The 17,296-nt window shown below is 50.9% G+C and overlaps 1 protein-coding gene across 5 annotated transcripts in view; it reads right to left on the reverse strand.

Moving 5' to 3' along the window:
• The window catches only part of ct (homeobox protein, cut), a 754,353-nt gene that overhangs the window by 19,781 nt on the left and 717,276 nt on the right, over positions 1 to 17,296 (reverse strand). The gene's annotated exons all lie outside the window — the stretch shown is intronic.

Genomic DNA, 17,296 nt, shown 5'->3' on the forward strand with positions numbered 1-17,296 from the left:
TTTGACAGCTCGCGCGTAATTCGAGCGGACGCGAGAGTCGAATGAAAAATTCAAGAACCGCTTTGCGCACCCGACGCTTCGCAAAATTCGCTGCTTGTGCCGCAGACCGCCCAAACCGCGTGAGTTAATACATTCCCCCCCCCCCCCCATTCCACCTAGGTGCCACGACGACCGCCCGTTGTTTGTCGAGTCCGAGTCATTTGGACTCCGCGACGCAGCGGCGTAGTTGCGTCGAAGGAGGCGAGCGCTCCCGGTTCCGGTGGGGCTTGTCCGCATTCTCGAGTTTGTTTGTTTTTAGTTCGGGATTACGTCTGTGTCGAGTACACATACCCTCAACGGAGCCAACGAACAAACCGCGCGCGCGGAGGAGGAGAAGAAGGAGGAGGGGGGGGGGGGGGGGGAGTGGCTTTCGGCTTGCGAGTTCGAAGCGTGGCGGGCGGTTTTCAAGCAGCGCGCCCGGGGTGGCGTGCATTATTACTAGGCCGTCTATAACGGTACACAATACGCGGCCGCCCGCGCTCGCACAAATACTCGATGAATACGAGCCTCGCCTCTCGGAAGCGGGAGACCCGTCAAAATGGCTCGCCGCGGAATTCGTTAAGCAGCTATAGCTGGCTACACAGCCAGCCAGCGATCGCCATCTTTGAAGCGCAACACCCACACGCACATGTGTGGAGGGGGGGGATTAGAACAGCGCGCATTCCTGAGCAAACGCGCGTCCTTATATACCCTTTGTGTCTGGCATTAATACTGCATGCATGCCGAGCCGGAGTTGTCGAAATCGTCGCAGCGGTACAGGATGAACGGTACGCTGACGACGAAACTCCGCGACACCTCGACTGACTGAATTGTTGATAGCGAAGTAGTGTGTTAGTAAGAACACGCCCGCGCTTGAACGGAACACCATTTTTTTTTCGCCGTCAAACTAGTGGTAAACATATCGAGCATTCCTGAGGTCTTGGCGAGCAAGCTCCTATTTTAAGCTATTTTAAGATATTGCAACTAAGTACACGCGAGTGGGACTTCACCTTTAGTCCTTTAGTTGCACCTTTAGTTGCACCCGCCTTGGCTCACACTTCACGTGGAGTGCGAGAGAGGGGGCTCAACGACGAGTTCTACGGGAAAAAGATGCTCGATACTCTATCGATACCCTGTCGAAGATACTTCGAAACTGTGTTCGATACAGGGATGCTCTGTTCAGCAAGAAAAAGATGCTCGATACTCTGTCGATAAGCTGTCGAAGATACTTCGATACTGTGTTCGATACAAGGATTCTCTGTTCAACGGCAAAAGGATGCTCGATTCTTTGTCGATACCCTGTCGAAGACACTTCGATACTGTGTTCGACACAAGGATTCTCTGTTCAACGGGAAAAGGATGCTCGATACTTTGTCGATACCATGTCGAAGATACTTCGATACTATGTTCGATATTTTGATGCCTGTTCAAGAGTACTTAAAATTTCGGCAAAACTGTACATAACCATTCGCTCTTGGACCCGGTACACGGAGAAGTGCAATTAACGCCGCTCCAGATTTTTAAGAGGCTGAAAAAAAAAAAAAAAAAACAGGGTCCCAAAAATACGATAGAGGTCGTCACAACACAATCCTCCTCACGCAGAAAACACCGGCGAACATCGACAATAGCCAACAACGTCTTCCAAATTAAATCCCATTTCGAAGATGAGAGTTCCCGAGGGAAAAAGCAAGCCACGCAGAAGGGACGGCGTTCGTAGCCTGGGGGCAAACTCGGTCCCGATGCGCACGCCGGCTTTCTCTCAGATTAATCGCGTCCATCTCGGCACGGACCAGCCCCGCTGTCCGAATCGACAATTACGACTAAAGCGCGATACATGTTTACTTTCGGTCTTCGCAAATGCCTAACTCGGCTCTGCAGCGTATATTCTGCTTTCATGCGATAAAGTATTTGTCCCAACGTTTAGTGCCGCGGCTCGACTGCAGCGCAAAAGGAAAAAAAAAAGCGCGTTTTTGTTTCCCGTATCCCTGCGCCTTCTCGGCGTGTGTCTGACACTCGTTTGTCGTTCACGCTGTTATTACCAGGCAGAAAAGTTCGGGTCTCTGAGGAAGGATCGACGACGTCCTTCCGGCGTCACTCGCGCTGATTGAAGCGCGCGGACGCAGCAGTGGCGAGGGAGAGGGGGCGTATACGAGAGACTTTTGCTCCATTCCGGCGGCGGTCGCCGTCGCCGCAGGGCAAACTTTCCAATCTCGCCTTATTGCGAGGGAATTGAAACCGTCGCGAAATCTCGGAGAATAGTCAAGATTTTGTGGGGGAAAAAAAGAGAAAACTCCAAAAGTGGCGCAAGACGAGGCAAACGAAACGGAACGAAGAGCACGTCGAAGACATGGTGGCCACGCTGTGTCCTATTTAAGAAACAGGACAGGGTGTAGCTCGAAACGTTAACTTATTGGTGGTGCGGATCGATGAGCTGTATACAATTAAACACATAGGCATATCTATATAAGAAGATATTAACCATCAGTGACTCGTACATATATCTACACGGTCGAACACAAACACAAACAAACCTATGGAGATTGATTAAATGAAAGGTGACGTTAGTTAGAGTTCGAAAACAGACCACGGGCCCTAACAGGTCAGAAAGCCATAACTCTCCAAACAAACAGCCCGGTTTTTGAGTTTAAAGAGGGTGTAACCAAACCAGCGGTAACATAAAATAATTGACTATGTAAAGCAACGCCTAAACACTATGTAGACAGGCGCCGCGGTGGCTCAGCGGTTATGGAGCTCGGCTGCTGACCCGAAAGACGCGGGTACGATCCGGGTTCCGGCGATCGAATTTCGATGGGGACGAAATTCTAGAGGCCCGTGTACTGCGCGATGTCAGTGCACGTTAATAAAGAACTCCGGGTGGTCGAAATTTCCGAAGCCCTCCACTACGGCGTCCCTCATAGCCTAAGTCGCTTTGGGACGTTAAACCTCATAAAACCAAACCAGTCCTCATGCAGACATTGCAACGCGTTGGTAGGTACCCAGAGTACTAATTAAAACGCGCGCACCTCAAAACTTTGAGACAAAAGCCAGATGCTCATTGAGCAGTTTTGCTTCAAACTTTATGAGCAAGTTCAAAGGCGGTAAGTGAGCGGCAAGATGCTCAGTTCTCTATTTGCTAGCTCGTAAAATGCGGTTGTTCGTATTTTCCGCGTCGAAACAGGAAACGGGGCGCGCGCACATGCACACACACGCACCATAAAAATGAAGCAAAATTAAATGCGAAGAGGAAGGCGGTAGCACGCGGGTCACTGGGTCGTGACAAAGGCCCGGTGGCAGGTTATCCGACAGGTGTCGTCGACCCATGCGCCGACGCACCCCCCCCCCCCCCCCCCTTCCCCCCTGCAACGTTCCCGGGGACGCAACGAGCTGCGAGGGAGGACGCAGTGGATGCAGAGAGGCGGAAAAGAGGCGCCCTGCCTCGGTCTCCTTAACTTAAGAGAAAAATTTAAAAAATGTGAAGCAAACGAAATATTTTTTTCTTTTTCTTTAAAACTGCCAGGGAGATGCGGACGACAGGAAACAAACAGTAAACAAAGCGAGCAGACAGGCGCGCTGGGCGAAAGCGCGTAACAAGCCGGTGTCAGGAAGAAGACGCTGCAGCGTGATCCGAAAGGTGTGAACATTGTGGCTTGGAGTCGATAAGAAGAGGGCGCGAAGCCGTACAATAAAGTGAGAACAAATCGAAGCGCATAACAACAAAAGCGACCGATTGGCGACCGAAGCGCGTTTTAAGGGACACCTCGCGATAACGGAACTTCCAGTCATCTTTGACGAGCGAGAGAGATTGAGAGAGAGAGAGAGAGAGAGAGAGAGAGAGAGAGAGAGAGAAAGAAAGAAAGAAAGAAAGAAAGAAAGAAAGAAAGAAAGAAAGAAAGAAAGAAAGAAAGAAAGAAAGAAAGAAAGAAAGAAAGAAAGAAAGAAAGAAAGAAAGAAAGAAAGAAAGAAAGACGTTTCAACTGCCGGGTGCACGATTTCGGTGGGCCTGCGTTGGTGCAGCATTTACTTTCATTATTATATTGGGAATCAAGCAAGGGGAGAAAGAGTGTGGGGGGTCCGTGCGTTTTGCAGCCTTTGACCTCACTGACTTTTAAAGCGCGGCTGACTGGGCTTCAGTCCTTATTAGCACGGTCCCTCTTTCTGTACATTTGTTTCTTTTTTCGTGCATGAAATCCTCAAGAGAGACACGGCTGCGGAGAAAGTTGGGTCGGGGTGGGGCGCTGGGGTGTTTTTGTGTATAGCTGCTGCTTTCTGTCTCGCAGCAGGAGGACGATTAATGGGACGTGTTGATGCCGACGTTATGTAAAGAACAAAAAAAGAAAACATCGCGCGTCGCACGCGCCCTGCATCGTCAGCTTTGCCTGGTGCACACAATGGCAACATCGAGTCGCGGACGTAAAAAGAAAGACTCCTGCCAGCATACTCCTTACACGGGGAGATGGCTGAGAAAGAGTACGGAGGAGGAAGGGGGCTCGGCAGTGCCGTACGCCCCGTCATCTCTGAGTCCGCAGCGAACAAAAAGGATTAGTAACAATACTGATAACAATGAGTGCGGAAGAAACGGCGCGGTAGCAGTATACAGAGAAGAGATGACGGAGCCAAACCCGCGTTCCACCAAAAGTCGGTGGTCTCTCTCTCTCTCTCTCTCTGTATATATATATATATATATATATATATATATATATATATATATATATATATATATATATATATATATATATATATATAAGCCCGTCGGAAGGCAGCCATGGGTGACGAAGCCTGAACGATATTATAGGGTGGGTGCCGGCTGAGTCCAACCCCCTCTCGAGCTCTTTCCAAAGAATCAAACGGAGTGATTTGTGAAACAATACTACAGCGAAAAACAAAGCGCGCGCCAAGCAGCGTTCGACGGGAGAAGCTAACACTGTGCGCGGCTCCATGGTTCTCAAGCAGTAGTAGCAGCGTCAAGCGCATACAGAATAAACAGCCAGACTCCTCTGCCCACATGCTGCCCGCATCGCCCGCTCGTCTCGAGGGGGAAGGCGACGGCGCTAAAAACAGCCTGAGTGCGAGCAAAGCGAGATGAGGACCCAGCTCGGAATGAGTCCTGAACGACGCGTTTTAGTTTGTATTCGCGGAGGAGAGGCTTATCTCGGTGTCCACACGTCGTAGAGATTTCCTTCTTCTTTTTCTCTGAGAGCGCGGGTGGTACGTGTGCGAGCGAACCTGCTGTTTTGTTCCAGCAGTATCGTGCGCCGCAGGCAAGCCCGGGATGTTATTTCGCGAAAAAGCCCGTAGTTAAATAAAGGAGAAAACGCCGTAGAAGACCATTAGTTACGAACTGCTAAACAAAAGCACTCCCCCTAAGCTGTATGACTGCGAATCTAATATGCAGCGAGAATGGCTTCGAATCCGATAGTGCGGCCGAAATAGCTCCGTGCGGAAATGATTGGATTTCACTAGCTGCCACACACCGAAGTGTGAAACGTGGACGCGAAAGATGCGGGGACGGGAGTATCCACACCTTTCCAGAACCGCGCGTAAGATATATAAGTATATATACAAGCAACGTTTCAAACCTGACGTCAAAAGTAATGAAACATTTCGTTCGTTTGTCCATGCAAGCGAAGTGAAAAAGCGGAAGACACGAGCTAATAAATGTATGACGTGGGGATGCCGTTTGAATAAACATAACGCCGACAGCTATAACCTGCTCGTCGGGCGACGGCATCAAACGAGGCGCGCCGAAAACGCTGCATTTTCCCCTCATTCGCGGCGCCGTAACGAGGGTGTGAGAGCGCTTCGGAGGTTCGGCATTATGGAGGGCTTCACGGAGGGCTTCGGTGCGTGGCAGCAAAGCCGAACAACGAGGTTTGTCTCTTCCATTTATCCTTCACTTTTTCTCCTCAAGATTAGCGGGAAAACAGTTCCTTGCTTGTGACAGCCAGCAGAACGCGCGCGCGTGTGTGCTTACAATACAAATACCACGTGCGCATCCGCAAAGCCGTTCATCCGCTCGCGATGGGGCGTCGTCACTTCGAATGCATTGACGCTCAGTGCAGAAAGAGAGATAAAAATTTAATGAAATAAGGACGCCAGGAGACAACGCGTACGTAGAGACATAAAGAGAGCTACAAGAACGCGACCGGTAATACCGATTCGATTTCGCGAGGGTTTCACGTAGCATCCTTCTTGCGCGGATTCGTGAGCAGGATGTTTGCGGTTCGCGAGAGGTAACCGTCTGAGTGCACCGAAGCTCTGAGAATCCGTCGACTCAAGGAGAGAACATAAGCCGAGTGTCAAACTTGTCTGTCGTGTTTTGGCGGCAAATCCGCGCGAATTCCGCATCTTCCGAGTTCTTCTGCGATATCGAGTTTAAGCCGTCCTCACAAAATAAGGGCACACAAAAATAACGCCCCCAAAGAAGTGTGACACACACACAAAAAAAAGACAAAACAGAAAACGTGGGAGGCGCAGAGCACAGAAAATAACTGGGGAGGTCGCGCGATAAGCTATATGCACTATCGACAGCAGATGTAGATCAGCACGTGTTGACACGAATTGCACTAAACCTGACGAAGAAATGGGTCAGATCTTTTCAGTCCATTTCCGTTCGTCACAACCTATTAAAATAGTTGTGCGCTTTAGTTTTCTTTTTTTGATTTCATGAAGAGGTAGTGAGGAGCAGTATAGGGTAACATAGTCACGAACCACTTGACTGTCGAGTATGCCGCCAACACTCCTGCTAGGTAAACCCGATGTTAGCGACGCCAGAAGCTAGGCAAGTAGGACAGCGGGCCCAATTCGTTGAGCTCGTTGGCTATTACGATTGAGCAGACACTCGCGTACAGTGTTGTAAGTGTAACAGAGATTGAATAGGAGATGCATACACCTAAGCAGATTTCTTCTCTTTAGTAGTGTGTGTGTGTGATTACGACTACGCACACAGGCTGGCAAAACTTGCTACTTCTCCCACACTGTCCTTTGTCCTTTCTCCAGTTATTTCCATCTTTTTGGTTTTTGCCAACCTATCTATATCTGTTTTATTGCTATGTTTTAATAAGACCACTACCATCACCACCACAGGCTCTGGTCAGATGCTACTCTCTCATATATACGGAGTGTCGTACGCGAAAAGTTTGCGAATCTGGCATTAGATGCGCAATTAAAGGAGCAAAACAGGCACGAAAAGAAAAACATCAGAAGAGAAAAAAGTGAAGTCCCGGAGGAGGGATAGTTTAAGACCTCGGCGCAAGTGCGACAGCTCTACACATCCAGCGACCAAACTCGCCGCGGTATAGGTAGAGAGGTCTGTCTCTCTCGCTCCGTAGCGAGCCCTATATAGTTGACGTCCACCGTTACATCAGACGCACGTACGAGCGGCACAGTCAACGGCACAGCCCGCGACACACGGTTGACGCTATCAATTTCGGGGGGAGGCGAGACAGAAAACAAAACGCTCGCGCGCCCAGGCACGAGCACATTCATTAAACAGCGCGAAGCCCAGCGAGAGAGAGAGAGAGAGAGAGAGAGAGAAAAAGTCACGCGTCATGGCGCGCGCGACACGCGCGCCACTTCCTAATTCACGAACGACGAAACAGGCGGCCGCCGCCGCTACCCGGTCGACTAGACGATGATAGTGGTTAAAGGCGCCGGGTGAGGAGGGGGGCGTGGTCGTATATCAGGCCAAAGGCACACGGCGCGCGACGTGAGTCGCGCTTAATAATCTTTGGCGGGAGCCAAATACGAGCGCGCGCTCGTTGGAGGAGAAGGCGCGTGCGTCTCGTACGTCACGGTCGTGTCTTGCCGCCGCTGACTTCGCGGGGGCATAAATAGGCGCCAAAATAAAAGCCATCACGCGACGTTCGGAAAGGCAGCGGGTATAGTCGACCGCGCGAAAGCTGCCATCGCCGCGAGCGAACGAAACGCGCATGTCATGCGGCGGCGGCGCTCAACTCTGAGCGATTCGGCGGCGATCGCGACATCATAGTGCGCCGCGACTGCTTCCTTCTTCGTCTTCGCGTCGCTGCAGTTTCGTGCAGCACTGAAGAACGCTCGAAAGGCGGTGAATGCAAGCTTTCGTCGAGTCGCGAGAGGCGCTGCATTGTATGCCAGGCTATATAGCAACCGATACATAACCGCCGTCTTCCCATTCGTCACCGGCTTTCAGAAGAGTCAGAATAAACTTCCTAGTGTTTTTGTACTGTTTTACCGCAAAAAGAAAAACATATTCAGGGGAAGTAGTCGAGGACTAAACTGGAACATCTACATAACGGTAGTAAGTGTTTTGAAGGGAAAGGAAGAGGAGAAAGAAAAATCAACATGGCCCCCAGATCTTATGAATGAAAGGAGGCATCTGTCAGGGGAGTAGTATTTGCGCTGGTTTTATGTTATATATATGCAAAGGGTTTCCCAGTAATCACATCAAAGTTGACAGCTAGCTTGCGCGCAAGCATGTTAAAAGAAGGAAGAAATAGGAAGTGGTTGTGCTTAAAAGTTACCTAAAACAACGCGGAAGCCAATTTCTTCCCGATTCTTCTCCCGCTTATCGAAAGGCTTACTATGAATTCTCGCCGTCCCTGTAGAGCGTCAACCCCGCTCCTGGTACGAGTGCACGTAGCTTTCGACTATATACTTCTTGCAACTTCCGTGGCCGCCTTGGCCCAACATATCCGAGATGTGCTCGGGCAGCCACGAGTCTATATAGGCGCTTCAACTTCCGCTCAATGAACGTTCGCTCCCCATCACCCATGCAAGCGCACTCTCTGAGCCAGAAAAAGGCTAAACGTGCTACTGGGTTTTGCCCTTTGGGGACTAACTGCACTGCCGCCACCATTAGTCCCTCAATGTAAGATAAGAAGTTTATTTAGACAGGTACAAATGTCTGTCTGCAGCAGTTACTCCCTTAAATGCAGCAGTTACTCCCTTACTCCCTTAAATGTGCAGCAGTTACTCCCTTACTCCCTTAAATGTGCAGCAGTTACTCCCTTAAATGCGAATTACAAAAGGATCACTAGACGCAGTTAGTCTCCCCACGGAGTAACTGGACTAACGGTCCGCCGAGAGGACTAAGTGGTGCAGTTAGTCCCAATTACTGAATTTTTGGAGATTGCCCTGAAAAGACCAAGATGCCTAGGCGCTCACGAGCGCTCATTCGTCCCAATGCGATTCACGAAACCAGTTGCTGCTTCCACTGCGCTGAATGCAACTGATGAGGAAATATAAAGAAGAAAACGGAGGCTATCATGGAGAGAATGTGCGCGGCATTCAACTTATCAGAACGGCGCGGCAAATCGGCCGCCGTCTTCCTAATTAGGCGACGCCGGAGGCCGAATGGCGCTCTATCGGCCCCGACAAGTTCCTTTGTCCTGCGCCGAGCCAGCAGCTGCGATTCCGACAGTGACGCCCGTAACGAGCTGAACGGTCGCCCGTGTGTGTGTGTTTGTGGCGTCGCTAGCGTTAATTAGTGACCGACGGTTCAGGCTCGTTACCGCCGCGGTGACGCGAAGTCACACGCGCGGGATCGGAGTCACGCTGAACCGCGTGCGTCGCGAGCATAGGGCTCGCACCCTTGGTACGGACCCTGCGGTGAAGCATGCCATAGGCCCAGGCCATTGGGGATGTGAAAGGCAACGCCAAGAAATTCAGCTATATCTTATGGCCTACATATTTCGTAAAGTCTGCGGGCAAGTTTGCATACTCTGCACACTGAACAGAAGGGAGTATTCGTGTTTAGAGTGTACACAAGGGCGGTTACGGAATCAGGACGTATAATCGCGTGAAAATCGCGAAGCCATCTTTGTAATGAGGCCAATAACAAAACTCAACCGCATTACAAGCGGTCTGGATTGATCTGAAGAATTCAGGAACATTGTTTCTCGAAAACTAAAGGCGCGACTAAAGGCGTCAAAGTTGAGACTGAAGTTCAACTGCGGGGAAACTCGGAAACTCAGGCAACAACCCGTGCCGGAAAGTTTTCAAAGTGCTAGACGTAAGAAGAGCGCGTTGCAATGCATTTAAGGGCTGAGAGTACTTGCTTTGCATGCAAGACGACCACGCATATAGCTTCCGACAAACTTCCAAACAAAAAGACTCTTCATCAGAGCGGAGTAACCTTGTATTCAAAGCTGAACGAATCGAACCGGAGCCCGGGGAACCCGAAACAATCTGGGCAACCAGCAACTTACAGAGTGCGCAACGCATATCGACAATCTGCCTTCCTTTATCAGGTTACCACTGAAAGGGGGAGAGGCAGACAGGCAAAAAAAAAAAAGTTGAAAGGGAGCTAGATAATAAGAGATCTCGGTGGCAATGCAATCCTTCTGCGGGGAAAGCCAGCAGCTCTCTTTCGCGCGGTGTCATTTGTCGTTTTAATCGGTTCCTTCTTCTTTTCTCTCTGTCGTTCTCGACTGGCGCCCAATCACAGAAGTTTCATCCCGCACGCCACTGCAGATCGCGCTCCCCGCGCAGCTTCGACTTTTGTTCATTGTCCTTAATTGAGGAGGCTCCGACAGCGGCTCTTTCATCCCGCGCCCTCCCTCCTCTCTTGCTATTCTTCCGCTTCGCATTGCTCGCCCATTTTTTGAGAGAGTGATCATCGCCGCCGGTTACGAGAGGCGCTTCGGGAGTCCCCGCTAACGGCTTCGCTTCGCCTGATGCCTCCGGCAACGGGACAAACGCAAGAAACACCAAAACAACAACAACAGCCGTTCCCTCCCTCCACTCCCCAACACACAGGCACCCCGCTCACTCGGCGCGCAATCTTCATTTCTCAACATGCAAACAAAAGCAAAAAGATACAAAACCGGCAGAAGCGAGAGACACAAGAGCGTGAGCACCGAGTCTGCGGTGGATTGGACCGGCCCGGGGTATAGAGTATCAAGCGTGGCCCGGGACACTAGACACAAGCGCGCTTGGCCCTCAAGCGTTATTAGACGCTTACTGAAGCGCGACTGAAGGAGAGCGCCCTTATAGCTGCGTCGCGGAGCAGCGCGCAAAGCGTTGCCGCTCCCCTGCGCTGGTCGGCGCCGCTCTGAATAACTACACACCCCCATTGGGAAACAACAAACAGGACGAAGTCGAGACCAGCGACGGCGACGACTTCGGGAAGCGCGGGGAAACGTGCACAGCAAAAGCGCCCAGGGCTTCATCCCGAAAACGAGCGCGCGCGGCACTAACAGACGGAAAAGCCGTGTCCATTGGCGCCCGACTTTCTGCTGCGTGTCCGACGGCGCGTTTCCCGTTTTTAATCGTCCGAACGCGAAAGGGGAAGAAAAAAAGGGGAAGGATCCCGTAATGGCGAGCAGGGGGCGCGATGGGTCCTGGGGGAGAAAAACAGGGATGCTGCTGCTGCTCCTCCTCTCCGGCGCGTTCACGACAATAGGGAGACGCTTTGTTGGGGAGTGCAAGCAGGGGGGAGGGGGGAGTGTTCTTTCTCAATGGGGAGAAGTCGATCGGGAAGGAAAGGAGCCGGCTCAAAAACAAAGGAGGGAACTCCAAAACAAAAGGAGAAGGATCTTCTTTGTTTCTCTCCCTAGACTCCGGATCCCGAAGGGAAAAAAAGGAAGAAAGAAGGGAACAGACGCAGGCACGCTGTCGCCATTCGAGTTACCGAACGGCTCTCGTTTTCGCCTTCCTTATACACCGCGCATTGAACAAGCGCATGTAGCTGGTATATAATCTCGCTGGCTCACGGCGCGAGACGGGACAGTGTGAGGGAGAAAGGGACGGCGCTTTTCCCATCGTAATTGTCGCGCGGCGATCCCGTTTGGGGAACCACTGGCGCCTGTATCAAGAGGAACAGACGGCGCGGCGGTGCCGATGAGAGTGGGCAGCACCAGGGGGCGCAAATAAACAACGCATTGGGTGGAAGGAATGAGACGGCACCGATTCAGACCGAGCGGTATATATACACGCCTTTCGCCCGTCTCCCAAGGGCAGAAAGGTACGCCTCTCCCTCGAGTCAACCTCTGTCTCATTGTCCCCCACCCTCCCCAATTTTTTTTTTTCGGGAAGTGGCGGCGACTTCCGCTGTCGGGCGTAATGTGGCGTGAGCTCGATGAGTGTCCGCGTGTGTGTCTGTCTCTCTCTCTCCCAGTGGCAGCGCTCGGAAATAATGAGTATCGCCGGGGCGTGTGGCCTGCGCGAGATAAAGGTTTATGATCCACATAATACTGACGCGCCCCCACAGCCGCTGCTCTTCGAAGAGACCGCTCGCGCACTCGTCGGTGTGCGCGGGCGAAAGGTTTTAATTGCGGCACGCGCCGCCCCCGCTGTTGCTGCTGCTGTTTTGTTGCTTAGCCGTCGCGCGGACCTGCTCGGAAGCGCGCCCAGAGCCCTTCCCTCGGTCCGCCCTTGGTTCTTTCGTTGTTGCTGTTGATTCCCTCTGCGAGCAGCAATTCTATCTCTCGCTTGAGTCGCGCTGACTGACGCCGCTATACTTTTGATGCCGCCGTGTTGCCTGCGAGCGACGCCCTATCCTCTTTCCTCGGTTCCTGCCCTTCTCCGTCCTTCTTTCTCTCTTTTCGACAGTGCAGGAGATGCCTGCTCTTCGCTCTCCCCCCATTTCCATCCCTGTTTCGCTCGGCGAACGCGCGCCTGCATCGGGCACAATACGAAGCTGCTTATACGTTATTCATAAAAGATGCACGCGCACGTATCATTGTCTCTACTCTTCCTTCTCCCCCTCCTTCCCCGCTTAAGTTCGACGCGCCTTTGTTTCACTGGCGCCGCCCAATTAATGACGCCGCTGACGACTATGATCCCGAGCTTGCCATCGGGCGCCCCCGTGCTTATCACTATGCCACCCAATTCCACGCGACACTATGGCGACCCATGCCACGCGAACTCGACTCGCCTTTAGAATCTTAGCGCGCGTCCGCTGATTCGAAGCGAAGACTCGAGTAAACGTGCATTCTAAACACGTATACGCCTATATGGGAGTAAAACGGCAGTAAGCTGAACTCTACCACACTCCCCTTTAAAGGGTGTGAGCAAAAGGACAGCTTACTGCCTTTTCACTCCTTTCCGCTTAGAGTGTATATGCTGATTCGGTTTGACTCGGTGTCATCGGGTCGCTCTATGCCCTTATAAAAATGGTCTATAGACAGTTTATAGCTTATTGACTTTATTGACTTCCTATATTGATTTTTGTCTATTTATAGTCTATAGACCGTCGATAGACAAAAGTCTACTAAAAGTGTATGGTTGTCTATAGACTGTCTATGGCATTTGTATTGCCTATAGACTTTTGTCTACAGACAGTCTATAGACTTTATAGACAGAAGTCTATAGACTGTCTAAAACTTTTTTTGTAAGGGTGTATGACAACTCTGCAACTAACTGCTGCTAGCGTACGCAGTTTTGTAAAGCGTGCACGAAGCAGTTAGCGATGCAAGACACGTGGAGGCCACGCAGACAAGAACGCAGGCAACGTCGACGAAACAAAGGGGACAAATGACAGCGTAAGGCAGGAAATGAACGCCGCGAGGATGAATACCCAAAGCAACGCTCTTTATGTGTGAACATGGTATAAGAGGAAAGCTTCACTATAGGAGGTATTCGCGTGACGTCACGCGCGCCATTTTTGTGGTACGGCGCAGCTCAAGCTGTTTATAAGCAGAACAGACATGCGAGCGGTCTTTCGCCGCGCTCTGCACGCCAAAATGGTGGCCATATAGACACACCTACATTACCACGGGGCTGTTCCAGCAGTGTTCTGATTGGCGTATTTCATACAGGCATTTCCTGCGCGTGCGCAGTAGTGTCCAACATGTATGCGCGCTCAATCAAGCTGTAAAGAGTGAAAAGGTCTATACGAGGAAGAAGCAACACAGATCAAGGGAGTCGTTAGAAGAACAGGATTAAAATCGCAGAACGAGTGACAACGATACTTAAAGTAAGGTTTAGTACAGATAACTTTAGTGGTGCACAGCTGTCCCATAAAGGGATGAAAAAGAGGGGACAGGATAATAAGCCGTTCACTATATACGTATACGCTGATAGTAGCCCAAAACTTCTTGGCCACCCTTGGCTGATATTGCTATAGAAAAAATCAATTATTTGCGCGACTTGTTTATCAAGCAATTGAGGCCGCTGGCTTTGAAGGCTCGCGCTTCTCCCCTATGCCGTCTTATTGAGCGAATTCGCGATCAGCCACGTCGGCGGCAAGTGGCCCGGGCCCAAAACGCACATCCGGCAGGAAACGGCGCCGTCTCGGCCCAGACTTCGCGCCGACGGCCCGACAGCGCTATAGGGCTATATGTGTTCAAGCGCCGACGCTCTAGCTTCGCGCAATTAAGATCGACACTTATCGCCGCCCGGCGCCTCCAGCGGATCCAACGCACAGAGAGGCATGCACGCAGCAGCGTCTCTGCACCGAACGACTCGGTTCCCCCGCGTCGACTCGAGGCGGAGATCAGTCCGGTCGAGGACAGTCGTAAAGAGTTCGCCTCTCTCCGTACGCTGATCACTGCTGACCGGATGATCGTGGCAGGAGGAAGCATATATATATATATATATATATATATATATATATATATATATATATATATATATATATATATATATATATATATATATATATATATATATATATATATATATATATATATATATATATATATATATATCCGCCAGTCTCCGGCCTCTACAGTATACAAACCACGCGAAGAGACGGCGTTAGAGCTGTCTGGGGTTCGCGACGCTATATATATGTTTTGAATCAGTAAGACTATAATGAGCTTAGCTCAAATGTACAGGGCAGAAATTACGTTTGACGTAGAATACATGTTAAACACTCCGGCGTCTTTTGGCTTTGTGGCTAAATCATTAAGTCACGACAAGCTTCGAAATGTAGGCAGCGTAAAATGCCGTGCAACTACTACTGCAGCGGTGGCCTAGTAGTTTAGAGCATCTGCCTTGTGGAGGTACGAGGTTCGATCCCCAGCGCAGCCGGGTATACCTACCGGTGAACCAACGAGTACAAAGTTTCCCCTCCTGCCCTGGTTCCCGGTTTCTCTGGTGTGAAATGCTTGTAGAAATGGGTCTTTGATCTCACCTCGCGTAACGAAATTACTTTACGCCACCGCGCTCTTTGGACAAAGCTGCCCTTGCACCACTAAAATTCATCGTCATAACTCCTTTCAACAGCATCCGAGCCGGTAGTTCACTTTCAGTAGGCCTTCGTGGCATGTGAAAATGAGTTTGTAATTCGCCAGTTTCATTAACGAAGTTTGAATGCCGCTCATATTGTCTAGTGGGTTTGCTTCACTAACTTCTGTGTTTGGTGCGGACACGAAGGCGAGATATTTGCGTCCTAATCGCGAGGTGTCGTTCAGATCCTCTCTTCAATACCGTTTACACTACATAATAATATCAGTTAACTCGATGACGCAAGTCGCGCAGAACACTAGGAACAGGATGCAGCACGCAGCGTCATCCGTTATAGCGCAACGCTGATAGCGGTTGAAGCGATCGCGGGCGGGGAAATGGCACAATCCGCCCAGCCCGATAGCGTTTGTAATCTACAGCGTCGTAAATTCCGGAATGCTATACCCACCCGTACAAACAAAAAAATATCAAGAGAGAACAAAACTAAGGCACCGTGCCCTAGATATATACACAACCAGCTGCGCGAGAATCAACGCTTGCGAAATGACGAGCGTTAGCCCGTTAACATCGCAGCCCGTTGCGCATATATCGCCATCAGTTCGTGCGTCATTTGTGTCTGAAGCAAGCACGCGAGCCGACTTAAATTTCCTCTGAAGAGCCGGAAGGGAGAGGCGCAAACGAAAGCAGCCCGTTTCTCGATCCTAACTGATTCAGCTTCCTCACCGGCGAGCTGTTTTCTCGGGACAACCTAAATCATGCGATCCGGAAAAGGCTCGCGCATGCAATAACTGTTTACGAACGATTGCCGCACCCGAGGCACACCACTGACGGCGCTGCAGAAGGCGAAGCAACAGAAGGTATAAAGTTACACTGATTTCACTGCAAACGCGGCGTTTTGCAAGAACGTTGACTGGGTTAACTTTCAGTCTGGCCTCTTTGAACGTGCGAGAACGGCGCCAGTTGATGACGGTGAAACGAATTTCTCGACCAGCATCTTCACTCGCTCAACTCGCTCCAGCAGATTGCGAATGCCACCATTATGAATCGTGACACGTACTAAGGCGATAAACAAAACGAAGGTGACCTATCGTTTTTCTTTTCTTTTTTTCTGAGGAAAAAGAAGGCGCAGTAACTGTCTCACTTCCTGGTGGGCACCCGAACTGCGAGATGAGGGAACGGTTGAATTTGGAAGCGAAATTAAAAAGAGGTGCCGCAGTGGAGGGCTCCGGATGAATTTGGAAAACCTAGGGTTTTAAACGTGCACTGACATCGCACAGCTAGACCGGCACATTGCACGAAAATTGTTTTAATAGGAACGAAATGACGCGGTGACTCTCTCACTTCTCGGTGCACACCCACACCACACCGTAAGGAAAGTGAGAGTGAAAGAAGAAAGAGAGAATGAGGTGTCGTATAGTGGAGCTAGAAGTTTGGAGGGGCATCGTTCCCTTACCAAATGGCGCTCGAAGCAGCACATCCGCGGATGGAATATAGCCCCATTGACTTAGCATCGCATCCTTTTGCGTCTGGAATTTGCAGCGGTCCATCGATGCCACCGTTTAACGCATTCTTCTTCCCGCACATCAGTGGTAAACACACCGCGCGGTGCGGTACACGTGGCTGCAGCTTGGACGAATACCGGTGTTTCCCGAGGCTGGTACAGCGAGGGTCGCTCCGAAGTTGACGCGTAAGACTGTCATGGAAGACCTCTTTCTTCACCCACGGGATACTGACACGAAACAGCGCTCGAACTCAACTCAACGTGCGCGCTTGCGAACATCCGCGCACCTTCGAGCGGCGCGGAGGCGCGCACGGTGACATGCGGCGTAACGCTTCATGGAGAGCCGCATAGCGGGCCACATAGCGCGTCACATAACACACCACACGACAGACCACATAGCAAGCTTAATGAGCCACATAGCAAGATAAATAGTGGGCCACACAGTGAGCCACATAGTGAGCCATATAGGGAGCCACATACTGGGGAGCATAGTGGGCCACATAGTGGGGAGCATAGTCGGCCACATAGTGGGCATCATAGTGGGCCACATACTGGAGAGAATAGTGGGCCACATAGTGGGCAGCATAGTGGGCCACATACTGGGGAGAATAGTGGGCCACACAGTGGGGAGCGTAGTGGGCCACATAGTGGGGAGCAGAGTGGGCCACA

Source organism: Amblyomma mixtum, chromosome 2, assembly GCF_055824585.1.
Source record: "Amblyomma mixtum isolate Tamu chromosome 2, ASM5582458v1, whole genome shotgun sequence".
Taxonomy (NCBI): domain Eukaryota; kingdom Metazoa; phylum Arthropoda; class Arachnida; order Ixodida; family Ixodidae; genus Amblyomma; species Amblyomma mixtum.